We start from the raw sequence: 13,272 nt of genomic DNA on the forward strand, positions 1-13,272 counted from the left end.
AACAGGTTAAATAAATGAACGGTGAATTAAAAAGTGGCTGAATAATCAACCCTGTGCTCTTCAATATCTCCACTAATGGCCTTGAGGATGGGTAAAGCGCATCCTCAGCAGGTTCACAGATGATACAGAACTGGGCAGTGTGACTGATACACCAGGGCATTTTGCTGACAATCAGAGGTGATTCCACAAGAGAAAACACCAGAAGTACAACAAAGAAAAACTGGAAATCCCATAACTGAGGAGAAATAACCCCTAGGTAACTAGCATAAAAGGTCAACAGTATCATGGGCTGCTTTGGGCAAAGAGTGGTAAGCGGGTTGAAGAAGGTGAACCTTCCACTCTGTTCAGCACTGGCAAGGCCACATATAGCCATATTGTGGCCAGATCTGGGCTACTCAGTACAAAAGAAACATGGATACACTGCAACAACTTGTGCAGGGTAACAAAGATACAGTATGTACTATACTAACTTTCATATGAGGAGAGGCTGAGAGAGCAGGGCTTGTTCACCTGAAGAAAAACCAGCCCAAGGGAGACCTTGTGCACATGTATACCAACAGGACAGAATGAAGATTAAGCAGCCAGATTCCCCTCTGTGGTGCCTGGTGTCAGGACCAGAGGCAATGGGCACAAACTGAAACACTGGAGGTTCAAGATTCTCTTGGAACATCAGGAAACACTTTTTCATTGTGAAGGTGACACAGATTGTCCAGAGGGGTTCTGAAGTGTGGATCCTTGGAGATATTCAAAGACCAACTGAACATAGTCCAGGAAACCTTTAGCTTTAGCTGACTCTGCTCTGGCAGGAATATGGAACTAGATTTTAGACGTCCTATCCAACATCAGCCATTCTGCAATTCAGTGATTTGTAAGCCAGTGGCCTGTTTACAGTTATAAGCTGCAAAAATTTATTAATTTGGTCATTTCTATGATTTATGAGAATGGTCATATCACTCATGTAGTAGTATCATGGAATAGATAAGTAATTATTATAAAATAGGAACATTACCTAAACAAACCAAATGCTCCTGGGTACTGTAAGCTACACATAAAAGGAATGAACTATAGAGCCTTAGGATATGCTCAACCTCTCATTTGCTGTGGATACAAACCTCAGGTTTCAAAATGATGACGTTTCCCCTCCAATCTTTTACTAAAGACTGACAGCCATTCATATATGTATTGGTGTGTCTCATCATTATTATGTGTTATACACAATGTTTTTCATATCTGTACCAAGTGAATGAACAATTTTTAACAACCTTAATTTTTCTGTCACCTTTGCCATCCTCTAAGTTCCCATCTTGAAATGTTTCCGTTAATATGGTCAATCGGTGAGGCAGCAGTGACTGAAGGAACTCTGGGAGTGAGGGTTAGACCAGGCTGTACAGGAGGAGCTCCATTCACAAGAGATGGAAACAGCCCCAGGGAGCATGGAGAACAGGGGTGTGGCTTGGCAGTAAGGGCAGGGATAGCATTTTGCATGGCAACTCACACGAGCAGGGCAAACAGCAGGGGCTCCTCTCCCACCATCTGGGAGCAGCCAATAGAGGCAGCAAACAGACTGAATAGGTGGTAAGGAACAACACCTTTTAGCCCCAATCCTTTTAGCATACTAGTTCAACCTTCCTCAGCTAAAGTGTTGACACACCAAGCTTGATCATGTGTAGCTGCAGGAGTCACTGAACCAGCCATGTCAGAGGCCTCCAGACAAACATGCTGATGGGAGATGGAGCTCTCCAGGTCACAGGCTGCCAGTGGTGCCTTTCTGCAAGGCTGGGGCTGGCAAACACTTTGCAGAAGTGCTGTGGTTGAGGAGCTGTGTCACCAGAGGAGGGAGCTACAGGAAGAAGTGAACAGGAAGGCTGTGTAGTATTTGAGCACACGAGGAAGGGGCTGAGGATTATTTTCAGAGACATTATGGTCTCAAGGCTCTTGGGAGTCTCTAACTTACACTGCAGTGGAGAAGCAGATGGACTCAGAACCCTGCACAGTAATTAGCCCAGGGTCTGTTAGTCCAGGGTCCGTTGAAATGAAGACTGGAAGCAGTTCACAGTGTACACCAGGAGGCAAGTTCCTCCTCTTTCTCAGAATCTGACAACTAGCACTGGCACCTTCTATAGCATGTGTAAGGGTTTGGAATTAAGAAGGTCAGACAACTGAGGAGGTAGGTAAAGGTCCTTCTAGGATCAAGTGGCCTCCTAACGCAACACCATCTGTACCCCACATCACAACCTCCTGGTAAGAGGAAAAGGAGGGTAGTTGTAATAGGAGACTCCCTCCTAAGGGAATGGAGGGCCTGACATGTAGACTGGACCCAGCTCACAGGGGCATGGATAAGGGACATTATTGGAAGATTCCGCAGTATATTAAGGCCTTGTGATTCCTACCCTTCATTGGTTGTTCAATGGAACGGTGATGATATAACAAAGAGAAGTCCAAGCGCAATCAAAGAGACATCAGTGTTTTGAGAAGACTGATAGAAGGATCAGAAACACAAGTTGTGATTTCCTTGCTCCTTCTGGTAACAACAAATATTATTAATAGGAACAGGTGGATCCATCAGATCAATGTGCGGTTCTCAGGCTGGTGTAATCAGAAAAAAATTGCTGCTTTTGACCATATTCTACTCAAAACCTGGTCTACTGACACCTTTCAGAGCAGGAATTTGGAACTAGAGATTCACCTTTCCCAGAGGGGAAGAAGAATTCTAGCACAGGAGCTAGCAGTTGTTGATAGAGCCTCAAACTAGCTTGGAAGGGGAAAAGGGACCAAACCAGGCCCGCTCTGGTGAGCAATGGGATGGTATGACAAAACTTAAGGAAACAAGCACTAATGGAATCTATTAATCAGCTTCATTGACTACAATGTACCACACCTGAAATGTTTCTACACTAAGGCATACTCCACGGGAAACAAAGAAGATGAGCTGGAAGCCGGGCTCTGTCCCAGAGATGTGGATTTTCATGTTTTTCTTTGCTGATTTATGCTTGTTGGTTTTCTGTTTCTCCCGGCTGTTTTATGCTGATTTATGTCCGGAGATAGCTCAGGGATGCCACTTGCTCGGTTTCTCGGCTGTTTCAAAGACCTGGAAAGGCCCAGGGTGGCCTTGGACAGCCCACGCTTCAAAGGACGAGGAGAGACTTCTGATCTTGTTTCGGTCTCGGTGTTTATTAATTGTTTATCTAAAAGATTTTCTTTCAGCCTGACAGAGATCTGCACAGCAAGTCAGCCATGGGCACACTCTGCAACCCCCGGGGCGGTCACTTATCTTTATACCCGAAGTTACGTGTACAATATTTATAATTTTTCCCCAATACCTTCTACCCTTATTAGCCGGTGCACTTCTAGTAAAGACCAATCCCAAAGTGCCACCATCACCACAGAAGATGGAGGCCAAGAAGAAGAAGAAGAAGGACAGGACACACCCCAATTCCTCCATCTTACTTCTCTAGACCCCCCTGTACAAAATCCTAAACCCTGTGTTCTACACCTTAATTAACTTATCCCTTCACCATTCACCCAGTAAAATCCTCCCAGTCCTCATACAGGTGTCACCTCCTGTGTAGGATCAAAGTCCAGCCACCAGACACTTCTGGCAACATTCCAGGACTCCCGAGCCCCCCAAGGGTGGTCTCGGTCACTCTGCACCTTCATCCTGAGGTGCTGAGATCCCGCACAGAGATTTGACACTATTGGCATAAGTGAAACCTGGTGGGATAAGTCCTGTGACTAGAGTGCCCTGAGGGACAGTTACATGCTCTTCAGATGGAACAGGGGCAGAGGAGGCTAGGGGATGGCATTGTATATAATGAAGAGGACAAAATATGTGGAGCTGAGAGGTGGCAATGGCACAGTTGAGAGCCTCTGGATAAGAGTCAAGAGAAAAAAAAATAATGTGGATTTTATCATGGGACTCTACTATAGACCTCCCAGCCAGGACAATGATGCTGACAAATTATTCTTTGAGGAACTAAAGGAGACTCCCAAGTCAACTGTCCTTGTCTTTATGAGGGACTTCATCTTGCCAGAAATCAGCTGGGAGCACCATGCAGGAGGTACAACCTGGGCCAGAAGATCCTTAAAAAACCTGGATGACAACTTTATGGAGTAGGTCCTAAGGGAGCTGACTCAGAAGGAGGTTCTCCTCAATCTCCTACTTGTCAACAGAGAGAATCTCATGGATCAAAGTGGACACTGGCAGCTGTCTTGACCACAAAGAGATCAAGCTTAAAATCTCAGCTGACAGCAGGAAAAGTGCAGGCAGCAATTCAGGTATCAGGTGAGAAAACTTCAAGCTGCTCATTAGAGAGAATTAGAGAGTAATGTCCCCTGGGAAAATGTATTTGCGGACGCTCAGGTCCATCAGTGCTGGTCACTTCTTAAACATCACCCTCTAAGAGGACACGAGCAGGCAATTCCCAAATGTCTGAAGTCAAGCAGACGAGGCAAAAGGCTGGCTTGGCTGAGCAGGAATCTTCTCTTGGAAATAAGACAAAAAAAGGAAGGTGTATGCCCTTTCCACTGGGATCTTGCCTAGTGGAAGAAAGGTCAGGTGGCATGAGAAAAATAAGAGATGCTGCTCACCACTGTAGGGAGAAAATTCGTGTGGTCAAAGATCAGCTGGAGATGAAGCTGGCCAGAATTGTGGGAGCAATAAAGAGATTTCTCATACAACAGGCAGCATAAAAATAATATTTGCCTCTTATAAGATGAGGATGGTCACCTCGCAGACGGGGACACGGACATGGCAGAAGTGTTCAATGCATTCTTTGTCTCTGCCTTCAACACCAATGATGGACTATGGACTAAGGGAGTCCCAGTGTCTTCAGCTGGAGGATCAGGACTGTGAGAATTATAAACTCCAGTCAAACCTGAACTTGTGTGGGATCTGTTGCTCCAGCTGGATCCCTACAGATCAATGGGGCCTAATGGGATTCCTCTGAGAATCCTCACAGAGCTAGCTGATCTCATAGCAAAGCCTCTCTCAATAATTTCTGAGTGGTCTTGGGAATCCAGAGCAGTACAAGCTGACTGGAACCGGGTGAACTGTCTTGGTTTCAAAAGACAGGTGTCTGCTAAGACAGGCAGGAGTCTCTCTTGAAATAGAAAATGTGAACCCCCTCCCTCTGACAATTGACATAATCATTGAATACTTCAGACATAATCTGAATTATTATAATTTTGAATTTAAGGGCCTCTCAGGCAAAGATATGGGAGTAAGAATAACAGTTCTTCATTAGGAAAATACAAATAAAAATGCAGTATTATAAAGCAACACTGACAGAGTCAGAATACAAACTGACACCCTGTTGGTCAGGATGTTAGTAGCAGTCTGATTAAAGGGTGGCTGCAGTCCTACTGGAGTGACAGATGTAGTTCTGTTGAAACAATGACCCTGCAGAAAGGGTGCATTTTTCCTCTGAAGGTCCAATGATGGGTCTAGTCTTCCTCTAGGAATCCAGTGGAAAAAGCTGCTCCTTTGGTAATGCAGTGAGAAAAGGCTGCCTGTGGTGTTCCAAATCTCAGATTATATCCAGGTAGGAATGCTTGGCTCCTCCCCCTGGGCAGAGCACCTCACAGTGGGATGATGTAATTTTATCAGTCATGCAGTGACATTCAATGGCCCATCAACAGAAGATATCTTCCGGGAGGGAGGATGGGTTGTGGAAAAGATAAAGAAAACTGCCCCACCTGGTTTTAATGGCTGAGCTACTAACAGAAGATAACTGAGATAAAGAAAACTGCCCCAGCTGGCTCTAACTGATGGCAATAGAATACACACCCCCAACCACATCTTTCATTGCAACCAACACATGATCATTGTCCCAGTTTTCAAGAAGGGCAAGAAGTAAGACTCTGGAAACTCCAGGCCTCTCAGTGTCACTTCAGTGCCTGGTAAAGTTATAGACAACATTATTCTGGGAGCTATTAAAAACATCTAAAACATAATGCAGCATTTGGTCATAGCCAGCATGGCTTCATGAGAGGAAATACCTGCTCATCAAACCTGATTTCCTTTTATGACAAGGTAACACACTCATGTGATCAAGGACAGCTGATGTAATATTTTTGGGCTTCGGCAAAACCTTCTGGCAACAAAATGTCCAGCACACAGCTGGATAAACACATCATGGGATGGGTGAGCACCTGACTCACAGGCACAAGGGGTTACAGTGAATGGGGTGACATCAGGCTGGGGACCTGTCACTGGTGGGGATCCAGAGGACTGCATCCTCAGCCCAGTGCTCTTCAGCATCTTCATAAATTACTGGGATGCAAGACTGGAAGGGATGCTAAGCAAGTTCCCAGGTGATACAAAACCAAGAGGAGTTGATGCCCTTGAAGGCAGGGAGGCCCTGCAGAGAGGCCTTGACAAATCAGGGGTCTGGGCAATCACCAACCGTATGAAGTTCAACAAGAGAAAGCAGTACCATGGAAAGGGGGCCTGGGGGTCCTGGTCAATGAAAAGCTGAACCTGAGTCAGCAGTGCCCTGGCAGCCAGGAGGGCCAACCCTGTCCTGGGGGGCACCAGGGACAGCATGGCCAGCCAGGCAAGGGAGGGGATTGTCCTGCTCTGCTCTGAGCTGGGACAGCCTCACCTCCCATGCTGAGGGCTGGTTTGGGTGTCACAATACAAGAAAGAAATTAAACTATTAGAGAGTGTCCAGAGGAGGGCCATCAGGATGGTGAAGGACCTTAAGAGGAAGCTGTATGAGGAGTGGCTGAAGTCACTTAGTCTGTTCAGCCTGGAGCAGAGGAAGCGGACGGGACACCTCACTGCAGTCTTCAATTTCCTCCTAAAGGGAAGAGAAGGGGTAGGAACCAGTCTCTTCTTTGTGTTGACAAATGACAGGAGTCAAGGGAATGGCCTGAAGATGTGTGAGGGGAAGTTTAGGTCAGACATCAGGAAGAGGTTCCTCACCCAGAGGGTGAACTGGGCACCAGAACATGTTCTCCAGGGATGTGGTCACAGCACCAGCCTGACACAGCTCAAGAAGCATTTGGACAGTGCTCTGAGGCACATGGTGCGACTCCTGGGGATGGTGCTTACAGGGCCAGGAGTTGGACTTGGTGATCCTTTTGCATCTCTTCGAACTCAGCATATTCTGTGATTCAGGGATTCTATGTATGTGTATAGCAGAATTTGATTCTTCTAAGTAAAGCACCTGAGTTCATGTAATAATGGCAAAATAATGCCATCTTTGGGGACATGGCACCTGTTTTAAGACAAAATCCTCACAATATGAATAACTGGAGCAAAGACAATGCATAAAAATATTACTTAGAATTGACTTATGTTGGTGGTCAAAACAAGAAAACTGTATTATCAGGTTTACAACCCAATTGACTAATGCTGTATTTCTGATAGGATGTTTAAACTCTGCTCTAATATAGGAGAAATTCTAGAAACACTCAAAGTTGTATCACCTGGATCTACTTTCTTCCTTCATTCATTCTCACAGAGTACTCCTTCATTCTGGCAAAGAAAGAATCTTGACTGTGAAATAAATATACATATACATACACAATAAAAAAAACAAAGCAGAAGTACAGGAAAAGGAGAACAGGAAATTAGAGCAAAAAAGAAACCTGTGGAAGCCATGTAGAAATTTCTATAACAAGACTCTTCTTAGGATTAGAGTCCAGATTCCAGTCTAAAGTCAACCCAAGTACCTCTATATACTTCATCTTCATGTCCCTAAGCTTCATATCTTCTTGAGGTCCTCGGAGTTGTCTATAAAAATTATAGTATCTAAATTGGATATTCATTAGACAACTGATTTAATGGAAAAGATCACTAGCGCTTGCTCAATGAAATAAGTTTGCATTTGACTAGCTCACATGGTGAACTGTAACTGCTCTGTGAACTTTCTAAGAGGTTCTTGTAGACTCAGACAGAGGTAGAAACCATTTCAGTTATTAAAAGAAACCAAGTCTTTTTGGGCAGCAGCAGAAAGGAGAAACTCCTCCCTTTCGAATTATAAATCTTTATAGTGCAATTCTTTATGGCTAGGAAGAGAACTTCAGACAGTTTTCATATAACCCCAACTGTTTAATCTGTACCCTTTCAGAAGTCAAGCTGTGTGCGTACGTGAGACAGAAACATTTTTGCTTCAATAGGAAGAATGATACGGTTCTCCCCAACCCACTGTAAAACGACACGATTCTTACAGGGGAAGCAAAGTACATTTCCTTGGCAGAGAATGGCATTATATGGCTTGTGAGTCTTCATCCCTTTGTAGTCTAGCTAGAACCTGTGATCACAGGGGACCACGGTAGGCAAATAGACACTACATCCATTAACAAAGACACTAAATTTTACCTAAGTAGAAAAGCAACAGGGTCTAAGTTTCGCTTACAGAAAAACAACTCTGAGCTATTCAAACAAGATCCTCTTTATCACTTCCTTTTAAATTTACTATTACTCCAGAGTCAGTCCAGTTAAGCTGTCTGCTGCTAGGTTTTAAGCAATTTGTTTGAAATTCTAGCAAATATACCAGTAGCAACACTTATTAATTTCTCTACCATTCCCTATGCAGTGCTCAGCCACTAATACAGACACAAAAGTGCAATAAAACAAGTATTCCACAAATACTTAATGAAAACTTTTGTTGTAGTTACAGCTGAAAGGGTGTTTCACACTGGAAGAAATTTGCATTTTCAGTAAATTAAGATACATTCACAGGCTTCAGGACATTAATACAGTAGACATAACAATGAAAAGATGTTGCAGATCAATAGCATTTTTCATCTGAGAATGAAAACATTTTCTTATGGTATTGGAGTAAAACTGGTAGAGTTTAGTCTTAATGAGCATTTACAGGTAGACTCCTGGACAAAGGGATTCCATCTCTAAGGGTAAACTGGGAGGGGTTTTGTTTGTTTCTCTTTTGTTTCATTATTGTCATTGTTGTTTGGGCTTTTTGTTTGTTGGTTTGTTTTGGTTTCACATGTAGCAGTTGACATGAAAGATAAAGTGTTTTTTTCTCTGTCTTACAGGGTGTGTCCAAACCCTAATTTATTGATAAAATTGCAGAAGCCTCTTCTTTGGAAATAATAAGAGCTGGGACAAGGCTACAGATGTCCTCTGAAACTAATCAGAGATCCATTGGTTTTCTTTTATTTTCTTTCTGATCCTTCACAATTAAAGCTGCTTCTAGATATTGTCTCCTATTATAAACTGTTTTCCTAAATTAGAGTGTCCAGTAAGAAAATATTAAGACAATTTTTTAAATTGGTTTTACATACCTTTTTCTTGGAGCTTTTTGACCAAAGCTATGCTTTGTAGTTAATCTAAGATATATTTGGCTCACTCCTTTAAAAATGGGTTTATTTATAATGCCAAATAAAAAATTCATCACACTCTGCTGTTGATTTTTGAGTTTCCCTATTTTCCTTGATTATAATTTAATACATTATGCCTGATGGAGTCCTAAGAGTTCACTAAGCAACAGCTGGTTCTATCTGATTGATACAAGAGCTTCTGGGAAAAATAAGTAGTTAAGGTCAAAGGCACATAACATGTGCACATACACCAGAAACTGCTAAAAATACCTTAAGTAAAATATAGCATTAAAAAAGCGAATACCCAACTCAAATGTTCATATACAAATGCATTGTATGGATAATTTGACTTTGAACTCCAGGGGATTTCCACAAGTCTCCTTATGGCTTCCCAATACCATATTGCTTAGCATAGTTGTGAGTTTCTGGAAGCTAGAAAGATCTACTTTTTGCCCTTGATCCAGTGGTAGAGAGAATTAAGTCTGCACAGGCCAGAAGTCTATAGGTCTTGCCTGATGAATATATAGATTATCATAGCATACAACAGACTCAGTGCAGATCTTGGAAGAAGGCACAGATCTGCAAATGTCACCAGCCATTCCAATGTGAGGCAGTTAATCTGCTTCCAGACACTTTCATAAAATCTCAGATATGAGGAGAAAATGAAATATATTTAGCTAGACACATGAAGGCAGGCTCTTAAATGAGCTTAAATGCTGCTACTAAAAAGCTGACTATTATGACTTACCACAAAATCACTCTTTGTGATTTACTTGTGATTCACACAAGATTAAAACACTTTGTTTTTCCCTTAGAAGACCAAGTGTGATGTACTAATGGCACCTAATAAGACACTATAAGGATCAGGAAGTTCCCCAAATGCATCAAAAGTTTCACACAAGCTAGGTCCATTTACAGTTGCATGCTTCAACCAGGCTGGCTGATATCAATTTGAAAAATAACACTGGCTTGAAAAAAAAAATTTGAAAGTCCTAACTCATGAGAATTTGCAAATTCATTTCCAAGACAGAATTCTAATGACTTCCAGAAACCACCCTGCAGTCATGAGAAAAATCCTGGAAAGCTCAGAGTCCAAAAGTGTAACTAAGTCCTACAGGATTAGACAAACAGCACGCAGACTTCTCCAGCCAAAATAAGGAAGTACAAAGCAGCTGTCCATATGACGGCAGTTACGTTGAAATTACTATTCCATCGTGCAAAAGCACAACATCAAATATATCCTACCCAGTGCACACACTGCTCTTGTAAACTCACTAGTGTTTGTTCCTTCCTGTATTCCTCTTCAAAAGCTTTTGAATGCACAATTTGCACTATTTTTTACATCTCAATTGCCAAGCCAGCATCTATTCCCTCTTGGGGGTTTTAAGCTGGCAGGAAGAGTTAACACTGAGAAGTATTCAGACAAATAACATGAACTTAACTTTTTCCAAACTTAGACAAAGTCAAGATGAAAACCTATTGGTGTGTCTCAATGCCAGATTACAAAAGCTGTCAGAAGGCACTTCTATAACAAAACGCTCTTCGGGAGTTGGACTGTACTTTTCAACATACATTTACTAACTTGTGTGACACGCCCAACAAAAATACCCTTGAGATTAATTTCTTTGTCTAAAGACTCAATAATTGTCTCACCAGTTCTCTCAAGAGGCAGTCTGAAAACATACAACAAAAGCAAGCCTAGTTCACGTTTCCTGTCAGTGTATAATGGATATTGCCACCATTTAGAAAGTGCAGGATTCCTATGCCAGCAGAGTATGACTGTTCTGTATTGCACACTGGTTTTTCTATAGCACTATGATATGTCAGTGTATACTTTGCTAAAGAGAACTTTCTGTCAACAATCAGTGTTTCATTGGCATTAATGTGCAGTAAAAGACAATGAAGCATGACTCAATTAAACCACCAAATACTGCATTTAAATAACATTAACCTCTGACATTTTAAAAGAACAGTACAGAATTTTAGCTGCATGATTCTTGTTAAGGTCAGTGCTTTAACATATACAGCTTCCCACCCCAAATGTCTGACATAAATTCGTTTCAGTAAGCCAACTGAGAAAGAAACCTGAAACCAGGATTTATCTACCACTGCAAACATTACAACTAAGGTTTCTCCCACACTTTTTTTTATGGGAACAAATTTTATTAACCTTCATATGGTGTTGAGGTAGGAAAGGATTTCATATTTAATTCACAATTCGCTCACTTTTCTTTTGATAGTTACCTTGTGAACTGAGGCTTACAAATTATTTTCAAAAGATTTTCAGTCAGCAAAAATCTAAAATGCTATATATATGAATGTCACAGGATAGAGTGTATCTTTGGGTTCCTCCCCATGTGTGCCAGTAGAATCCCATGCATTTTAAGGACTTTTTGTTTGAAGTTCTAAAGGCAAGTCAACACAACATATGCTGAAGGTTACTGAAACTCTCACCTGATTAATACAAAAGTTGTCCCCACTTATTTTGCAATGCACATGTGCCAGATTTTTAAGCCTAACAGCATTTTTCCTGTAACATGTAGAAGGTACATGCCTTTCTTAACCATACTGCTCACAAGTACAGCATCCATGATCCTTGTTTCCACAACTTTTAGGACCACACCATTAGTGTGGACTAAACTATTCAGATATCTGCAAGTCAGTTAGTGGGACTGCTCTGTGGGCTAGCTGTATTTCTCACAAAATTAAATGTAATTATTTAAACATAATTAGCATTGCTTTATTTTTGAACAATCTCCTGTTACTGTCATGCAGTGTCAGATTAAAAAATTTGTTTACCAAGAAAAAAAATAGGATACTTATACAATATTGGTGACAGTACTTGTGCTTAAAATCTAATCTTCAAATCTAACATTTTAATCTAATGTCTTCTATTTTTTAATTACTGACTTTCATGAAATTAGTCAAAACGAAGACCAACCACTTATGAAGCTTTAATTTGGCATAGTAGAGCCATGAGAAGGCAATCTGACATCAGTAATAATTTTTAGTACTATTAGCTTATGAAGAGACAGGAAACATGGTACAATGGAAGTGGTAAATAAAGAACTGAAGAAAATTATTCAGTGGATCTCCCTACCTCCTGCGGAGCATTCATTGGAAACAATTTTGTTTTCAGACACTTCCTCATATTTTGCTTTGTCCTGGTTCAATTTTATTCATCAGTCACTGGACACCAGAAATAGCAGACAAAGATTCAGTTTCATATGCATAGCTGAATGGCTGGTTTGCAAAGCAGTGAACTGCAATACATAAAATTACATAAATTGCCCAAAATTCCTTCATGATGCTCCCCGTGACAGCAATCAGATCCATGTGAGCATGACAAAGAGCATGTCACCTTCCATCTCCCATTGAAGGACAATTTGCAGAGACCTAAGTGAAAGTCACGTCTAAATCTGTAAAACTGAAGTCATAGTAGAGTCAGAGTACCTATATGAAAATGTAATTTTTCCAGTTTCATTCTGTACATAAAGATGTTAAATAATTTATGCAAAAAATCACTGTAGGTTCCATTGGTTTAGTTGAATACTCAGTAAAGAGGAAAGAAGACAATGAAACACTTTCTGAGTAAATACTGAGGTACATTTTTAGGCCATATGGAGACTATGATGCAAAATGATTGTCCAAAAATGATCAGATTACAAAGACCACAGTGAAGTCAAGTCAGACAAAATCTAGTCATTTCATACTGGGCAAGATTAAAAAATAGGGCAGAATGTCCTAATAGATTCCTTTGTTAGTTTGGATTTCAAGGCTAAGCAACAACAGAATGCAGAAAGAAATGCTGACTAAGCTTGGCGTTCCATCACCAGCGGTAGGAGAGGTGCTCTTCACATATAGATTTCATCCAAACCTTGAAGCTGCCAGGGGCTTTTTGGGGTTTATTCACTGGAGATTAATCAAAGAACTACAAAAAACATCAGGAGAAAAATGCTACTAAAGCAATTTTGTATATCAGAA

This window comes from Melospiza georgiana, chromosome Z (genome assembly GCF_028018845.1).
Source record: "Melospiza georgiana isolate bMelGeo1 chromosome Z, bMelGeo1.pri, whole genome shotgun sequence".
NCBI lineage: Eukaryota > Metazoa > Chordata > Aves > Passeriformes > Passerellidae > Melospiza > Melospiza georgiana.